The 7,500-nt window shown below is 35.3% G+C and overlaps 1 protein-coding gene across 1 annotated transcript in view; it reads right to left on the bottom strand.

Moving 5' to 3' along the window:
- Positions 1-7,500, bottom strand: part of LOC143038150 (uncharacterized) — a 322,262-nt gene that overhangs the window by 212 nt on the left and 314,550 nt on the right. The gene's annotated exons all lie outside the window — the stretch shown is intronic.

The following is a 7,500-nucleotide window of genomic DNA, read 5'->3' as shown; positions in this document are numbered from 1 at the left end:
GTATCTCGCAGTGTCTAGTTTGCTTTTAAACTCATGAATGATTTTTGCGTATACTATTTCATTATCCAGTTTGTTCCAAGTGTCCAAAACTCTATGTGGAAAACTGTGTTTCTTCATTTCTCTTCTATTGCTATGTTTTTTATTTTCTTTCCATGTCCTCTTGTGTTTCTCTTGTCCCCGTAATGTAAGTCCTCTCTATCAAATATCTCTGTGCCTTTCATGATTCTGTAGATGGTCAATAGGTCACCTCTCTCTCTTCTTTGCTCCAGTGTCGGTAACTCCAGTTTAGCCAATCTCTCCTCGTATGATAGGTTTGCAAGTGCAGGTGCCATTTTTGTAGCTGCTCTTTGGATTCTTTCTATTTTCTTTATATTCTTTTTGGCACTTGGGGACCACAATGTCGCCGCATACTCTAGTCTAGGCCTTATCAATGTAACCAATATTTTTTTTATCATGTCTTCGTCCAAGTATGCAAATGCCACTTTTATTTATCTTAGCAAGTTATAAGTCTCCCCGACAATTTTGTTAATCTGTTTATCATAGGACAAGTCATTTGTGATAATTACACCCAAGTCTTTTTCGGATCCTACTCTCTTTTACTTCCTTGGTTCCAATTGTATATTTTCCTGATATCTGTTTTTGCTTTTTCCAAACTCCATTATGCTACACTTCTTAGTATTAAAGTACACTTCCCATTTCTGACTACAATTCCATACCCTATTCAGGTCTTCTTGCTGTGCTTCACAGTCCTTATCAGTTTCTACTTTCCTTAACAGTTTGGCGTCGTCAGCAAAGAAGCTCATGTAACAGTTCACGTCTTCGTCTATGTCATTCATATAGATAGCAAACATTATTGGTGCCAGTTCAGATCCTTGCGGTACTCCACTGATCACCTCTTTCCAATCTGAATATTTTTCTCTGAGCACTACTCTCATCTTTCTACCCATCAGGAAGTCCTCCATCCATTTTAGTAGGTTCCCTTGTATTCCTCCTATGTGTTCCAGTTTTTTTTAGTAATTTTCTGTTTGGTACTTTATCAAAGGCTTTTTGCAAGTCTAGGAATGCACAATCAGCCCATCCATTTCTTTCTTGCACTATATCTATTAGCCTTGAGTAGAAGCATATTAAGTTTGTGGTGCATGATCTTCCTTGTCTGAACCCGAATTGTCTTGGGTTTAATATGTTGTTGTCTTCCAGATGTTTTATCCATCTATTCTTGATGATTTTCTCACAAATTTTGGCTATAGTGCTTGTTAGTGATACTGGCCTATAGTTGGTGGGTTCTTCCTTGTTTCCTCCTTTATATATTGATACAATATTAGCATTTTTCCAGTCATTAGGTATCTTTCTTTCTTTGAGTGAGCTATTTATTATGATGTGTATTTTGTCTGTTAGTTCTTCTTTGCATTCCTTTAGAATCCAATTTTGATAGATGCTCTGATATTTCTTTTTGTGATATTGTGAACTCACTCATGTGGGGAGATTGCTTGTTATTATCTACGTCCCAATTTTGTATTTTCTCTCTGGTGAAGACAGATTTAAAGTGCTTGTTCATGACTTCGGCCATCTCTAATTCTTCTGTGTATTCTATATTTCCTTGGCGTAGTTTCACCATTTCCTGTTTGGTTTTAAGTTAACCATTCACATACCGATAGAATAGCTTGGGTTGATCTTTGCATTTATCTATAATATCCTTCTCATGGTTCCTTTTTTCCTCTCTTCTCACATTAACATACTCATTTCTATAGTTTATATAAATTTGCCATTTGCTTTTTTTTTTCTTTCTTTTTTTCTTTTTCTTTTCTCCATTTTTTCCAAGCTTTGTCCCTTCTGTCTTTTGCCTCACTGCATCTTTTGTTGAACCAACATTTAATGTATTCTCTCTCTCGCTTTTGTCTTGGTACATGCCTGTTTACCCCTTCATTGTAATTATCCATCAATATATTCCATTTCTCTTCCATTGTTGTCTCTTCCATATAGAATTTTTTCCCAATTTGCATTCCGGAAGAATGTCTTTAGTTTTGCAAAGTCTGTTTTGTTGTACATCAATCTTCCTTTCCTATGCTTTTCGTTCCTCTCCATGTCTATTTCTGCCTTTAGTACAGTTTCGATGAGTACATGGTCACTCTTTCCAATTGGTGTCTTGTACTGGACTTTGTCCACTATTTCAGGTTCTGTTGTAAATATTAAATCTAGTTTCGATGGCTCTTCATTGTTTCTGTACCTTGTGTTTTCACTGACCCATTGGGTCATTGTGTACTCCATGGTCATGTCTAGCAGTACGTTGCCCCACAAGTCATCTCCTCCTCGCACTGTCATGTTGTCCCAACAAATTTCTTTGCAATTGAAGTCCCCCATAATTACCAGGTTACCCTTACCCATTAGTATCTCATTTAGTGATTTTCTTGTATCTTCTAGCATTTTTGTATGTTCGTTCTCTTTCCAAGCATTCGTTTTTGGGGGCACATAGGTCACCACAAACTTTCTACTTTTCATATTCTTGCCTTCGACTTTTATCATGATCAGTTCAACATTTCCTTTGCCCTCTGTAATTTTTGTCACGTCTAGGTCTTTCTTGGCCAAGAACATGATTCCCCCTCCCTGTTTCTTATCCCTGTTTTTTATCCAGTAATTGTATAGGCCTTGTCCAATAACGATGGATGGTATTTCACCTCTTAGTTTAGTCTCTACAATTCCCATTATGTCTGGTTTTTATTCTAACAGATAATCATTGAGTTCGTTCAGACCTGAAATTAATCCGTCAATGTTAGTATAGGCCACTTTTAGTTTTCTTCCTTCTCCATTATTTTTTCTGTCCTTGATTTTTTCGTTTTGATGTGCCAATGTCTCAATCTCATGTCGATTACTCTCCAATGGAATTCTTTGCATTCTGTCTCCGTTCTCATCAAGTTTTTTTTCCTTTGCCTCTTCTCTTAGTGACTTTTCTTTTTCTAATTCCTCAGTACTCATTTCTCTTTTTATCCATATCTTATTGTATTTTTCACTCCTTGCCCAGTTGCCTACTTTTTCAAATATGTCTTCTACTACCATCTGTGACCTTAATTTTATCTTTAGAGGTTCTATCCTTAGAATAGCGACCGATTCTATATGTCTCTTCCAGGTCTGTGCTTGCATTTCTTTCTCCCCCCTGAATTTCATTTAGGATTTCTACTGCAGTCTCTTTTTCTTCTTTTTCTCTCATGTACCTCGCCAATCCCTGTTTTTCTTTTAGTCCATATACCACAATACATTTTTTCCTATCTACTGTATCCCTAACCCAGTTAGCTTTTCCGTTAATCACTTGGATAATTGTGTCTTTTGCATTATCCTGCATTTGCTGCTTGGCTATTTCTTTAAAAGCAATTTCCTTGTTTTCGATGTTTTCCTTTCACTTCTTTATTTTCTGAATGCTTTCCTCACCTAGTTTCTCTTCGATCTTTTGTGTCAATTCTTGTAATTTATTGTTCACCTCTATCTTTAAATTGTCGCTGTTGTTATTATCATTAGTTTTCTTCTTTTCGTTATCATTCTTCAACTCATTTAAATCCCTTTTCATTTCTTTAATCTCGTTTGTAAGATCCAAGTTGGTTTTTCTTAGGTCAGAAATTTCGTGATTGGCCTGTGCTAAGCAGTCTATTAATCCTAAGATATCTTTCCTTAAGTCCATAATTTCATTTTCCCACCGAATCCTATTTTTGCTCATATCTCTCTCTATCCCTAATAATCGACTGAAGTTCCTGCTTTCATACTTAAATCCTGGAAAATATTTTCCATCGCACGTGTTAGTACAAGGTTTGTTTACGACGCGGTTCGATCGACTGACGCCAGATGGCTCTGGTTCGTGACTGGCTTTCGAGTCGTTATTTTCATCCTTTTCATTGTGTGTGTGTGTGTGTGTGTGTGTGTGTGTGTGTGTGTGTGTGTGTGTGTGTGTGTGTGTGTGTGTGTGTGTGTGTGTGTGTGTGTGTGTGTGTGTGTGTGTGTGTGAGTGAGTGTGTGTGTGTATTTACCTAGTTGTATTTACCTAGTTGTATTTTACGGGAAGGGGAGCTATGCTCGTAGTGTCCCGTCTTCATATCTCATTTTTAAATTCATTTTTAAACTATTTTTAAATTCATGTATTGTTTTTGCACACACCACTTTCTCATCTAACTTGTTCCAACTGTCTATTACTCTGTGAGGAAAGCTGTTCTTTTTCAGATCTCTTCTATAGCTGTCTTTTTTTATTTTCTTTCCGTGTCCTCTTGTATTTCTATCATCCCATTTTATCAGATTTTCTCTATCAGTAATTTCTATGCCTTTCATGATTCTGTAAATAGCTATCAAATCTCCTCTCTCTCTTCTTTGCTCTAGTGTCTGTAGTTCAAGTTTTGCTAGTTTCTCTTCATATGATAGTTTTGAGAGTGTTGGTGCCAATTTTGTAATTGCTCTTTGTATTCTTTCAAGTTTTTTTTATATTTTTTTTTGTACTTGGTGACCATATCGTTGCTGCATATTCCAATCTTGGTCTTATCAGGGTGATTAGAATTTTCTTCACCATTTCTTCATCCAGGTATGTAAATGCAACTTTGATTGTTCTTATTAAATTATAAGTTTCTCCAAAAATCTTATTTATATGTTTCTCAGGTGACATATTATTCATAACAATGACTCCCAGGTCCTCATTTTCTACTTTTTTTTATTCCTTCTTCTCACAATTTGTATGATCCTGTTATTCTGTTTTTGCTTTCTCCAAATTCCATTATACTACACTTTTTTGTATTGAACTCCATCTCCCACTTCCTACTCCATTCCTGTACTTTATTTAGATTACTCTGTAGTGATTCACAATCTTCTTCCGTGTTCACTCTTTTCAGTAGTTTTGCATCATCTGCAAAGAAGCTCATATAGGTTTCAATTCCTTCATCCATATCATTAATATATATAGCAAACATTATTGGGGCCAGAACTGTTCCTTGCGGAACACCGCTTATTACTTCATCCCATTTTGAGTGTTTGTCTCTTATCACTACTCTCATTTTCCTTTCTTGCAAAAAGTCTTCCATTCAATTAAGCAGTTTGCCCTGTATTCCTCCTTCAGTTTCTAATTTCTTAAGCAACTTCTTATGTGGTAATTTGTCAAAAGCTTTTCTTAGGTCTAGAAATGCACAATCAGCCCATCCATCTCTTTCTTGTATTATATCTATTAGCCTTGAATAGAAACATATTAAATTGGTGACACATGATCGTCCTTGTCTGAATCCAAATTGCCTTTGGATTGTTTGGATTTTTTTTTTCTAAATATTTTACTCATCTACTTTTGACAATTCTTTCACAAATTTTTGCTATTGTACTTGTTAGAGAGACTGGTCTATAGATGGTAGGGTCTTCTTTATTTCCTCCTTTATATATGGGTACTATATTTGTTTTTTTCCAATCTTCTGGAACTTTTCCTTCTTTCAAGGAACTGTTTATTATGCTTTGTATTTTGTCTGCCAGTTCATTCCTGCATTCTTTCAAAATCCAGTTTGCTATTTCATCTGGTCCATGCGATTTTCTGACATCAAGATTACTCAAGTGTTTCAGTATTTCGTTCTTTGTTACTTCTATTTCTTTCATGGGAGGGACTTTCTCTTTCCATTCGATCTCTTCAGGTTGTATGTTCTCCCTTGTAAACACTGATTTAAAATGTTTGTTCATAATTTCCGCCATTTCAATTTCATCTGTGTATTCAACTCCTCCATGTCTTAATTTCTCCAAGTCTTGTTTGTTTTTCAATTTGTTGTTTACAAATCTGTAAAATAGTTTTGGTTGATCTTTACACTTTTCTATGACATCTTTTTCATATTTTCTCTTTTCCTCTCTGCACGTTTGTACATATTCATTTCTATAACAAGTATATATTTTCCATTTTTCAGGCCTTCTGTCTTTTTTCCATCTGGTCCAAGCTTTGTCTCTTTTGTCTTCTAACTCCCTACAACTTTTATTGTACCAGCATTTTACATATTCTTTTTCTTGTTTTTGTCTTGGGACATACTTTTCCACTCCTTTTTTGTAATTTGTTGTCAAAATATTCCATTTCTCTTCCACTGTTGTTTCTTCTTTGTATATTTCTTCCCAGTTTTCTTTTTGAAAGAATTCTCTTATTTTATCAAAGTTTGTTTTTTCATACATCATTCTTCCTTTTCTATATTGTTCATTTCTTTTCATGTATTTTTCTTCATTTAGTTCCAGTTCAATCAATATGTAGTCACTTTTACTTATTGGTGTTTTATATTCAATCTTGTCCACTATTCTAGGTTCAGATGTAATTATTAGGTCTAGTCTCGATGGTTCTTCCTCATTTCTATACCTAGTGTTCTCCTGTATCCACTGTGTCATTGTATTGTCAGTAATCATCTCAAGTAGATCGTTTCCCCATGAGCCGTCTCCACCCTTTACTGTCATCTCTTCCCAGCAGACTTCTTTGCAATTAAAGTCGCCCATCATAACTATTCTTCCTCCATCTTCCATTATCTTATTTAATGTTATCTTTGTGTCCTCTAACATACTTTTATGTTCACTCTCTTCCCACGAGGCTGTTTTCGGAGGCACATAATTTATCACAAACTTTCTGCTCTTCTTATCTCTGTCTTCCACTTCGATCATAATCATCTCTACTGTATTCTTTCCATATGTGACACACCTCACGTTTATATCCTTCTTAGTCAGGAACATAACTCCACCCCCTTGCTTTGTCTCTCTGTTCCTAATCCAATAATTATATGCATCATGTCCTACACTGTTGGGTGGTAGTGGACCTTTTAATTTTGTTTCTACAATTCCCATTATGTCCGGTTCATTTTCCTTCAAATAATCATTCAGCTCATTCAATCCTGTTATTAATCCATCTATATTTGTGTAAGACACTCTTAGTTTTCTGCCACTTCCATTGTGTTCTCTGTTTCCCTTTTGTTTTTCTCATGTATGTCGAATTGCCTTAGTTTCATGTTCACTACTCTCCAATAGAATCTCTCTTTTTCTGACTGTTCTGTTTTCTTCCTCTCTTTCCTCTTTATTCATTTCCCGTTTTATCCATACCTTTTTATATTGTTCATTTGTTGCTAGTTTCCCTGTTTTGGATAAGATATTCTCTGCCGTCGTTTGTGACCTGAATTTAATCTTAATTGGTCTGGTCTTATCTGTACTATACTTTCCGAGTCTGAACTTCTCTTCGATTTGTTTCATTATTTCTGGTTCATCTTCCTAAACTAATTGTAGTAAACTGCTTAATTTTTCATTTTCCTCTTTGATTCTTGAGGTTCTATCTGGGTTATGTTTCTCTTCCATTCCTAATATAATTATACATTTCCTTTTGTCTGCTAAGTCTCTTACAATATTCTCCTTCTGTCTCATCATTTTGATAACTGAGTCTTCAGTTTGTTCTTTCATTTGCTGTTTAATTATATCAGTAAATGCAACTTTACTGTTTTCTTGGATTGTCTTCCAACCCTTAGCTTCTTTAGCTATGGCCTCTTTGTT

This window comes from Oratosquilla oratoria, chromosome 23 (genome assembly GCF_046742065.1).
Source record: "Oratosquilla oratoria isolate Oo_2021 chromosome 23, ASM4674206v1, whole genome shotgun sequence".
Lineage (NCBI taxonomy): Eukaryota > Metazoa > Arthropoda > Malacostraca > Stomatopoda > Squillidae > Oratosquilla > Oratosquilla oratoria.
Note: the sequence above shows the minus strand (reverse complement) of the source record. Positions and strands in the feature narration are given on the sequence as shown.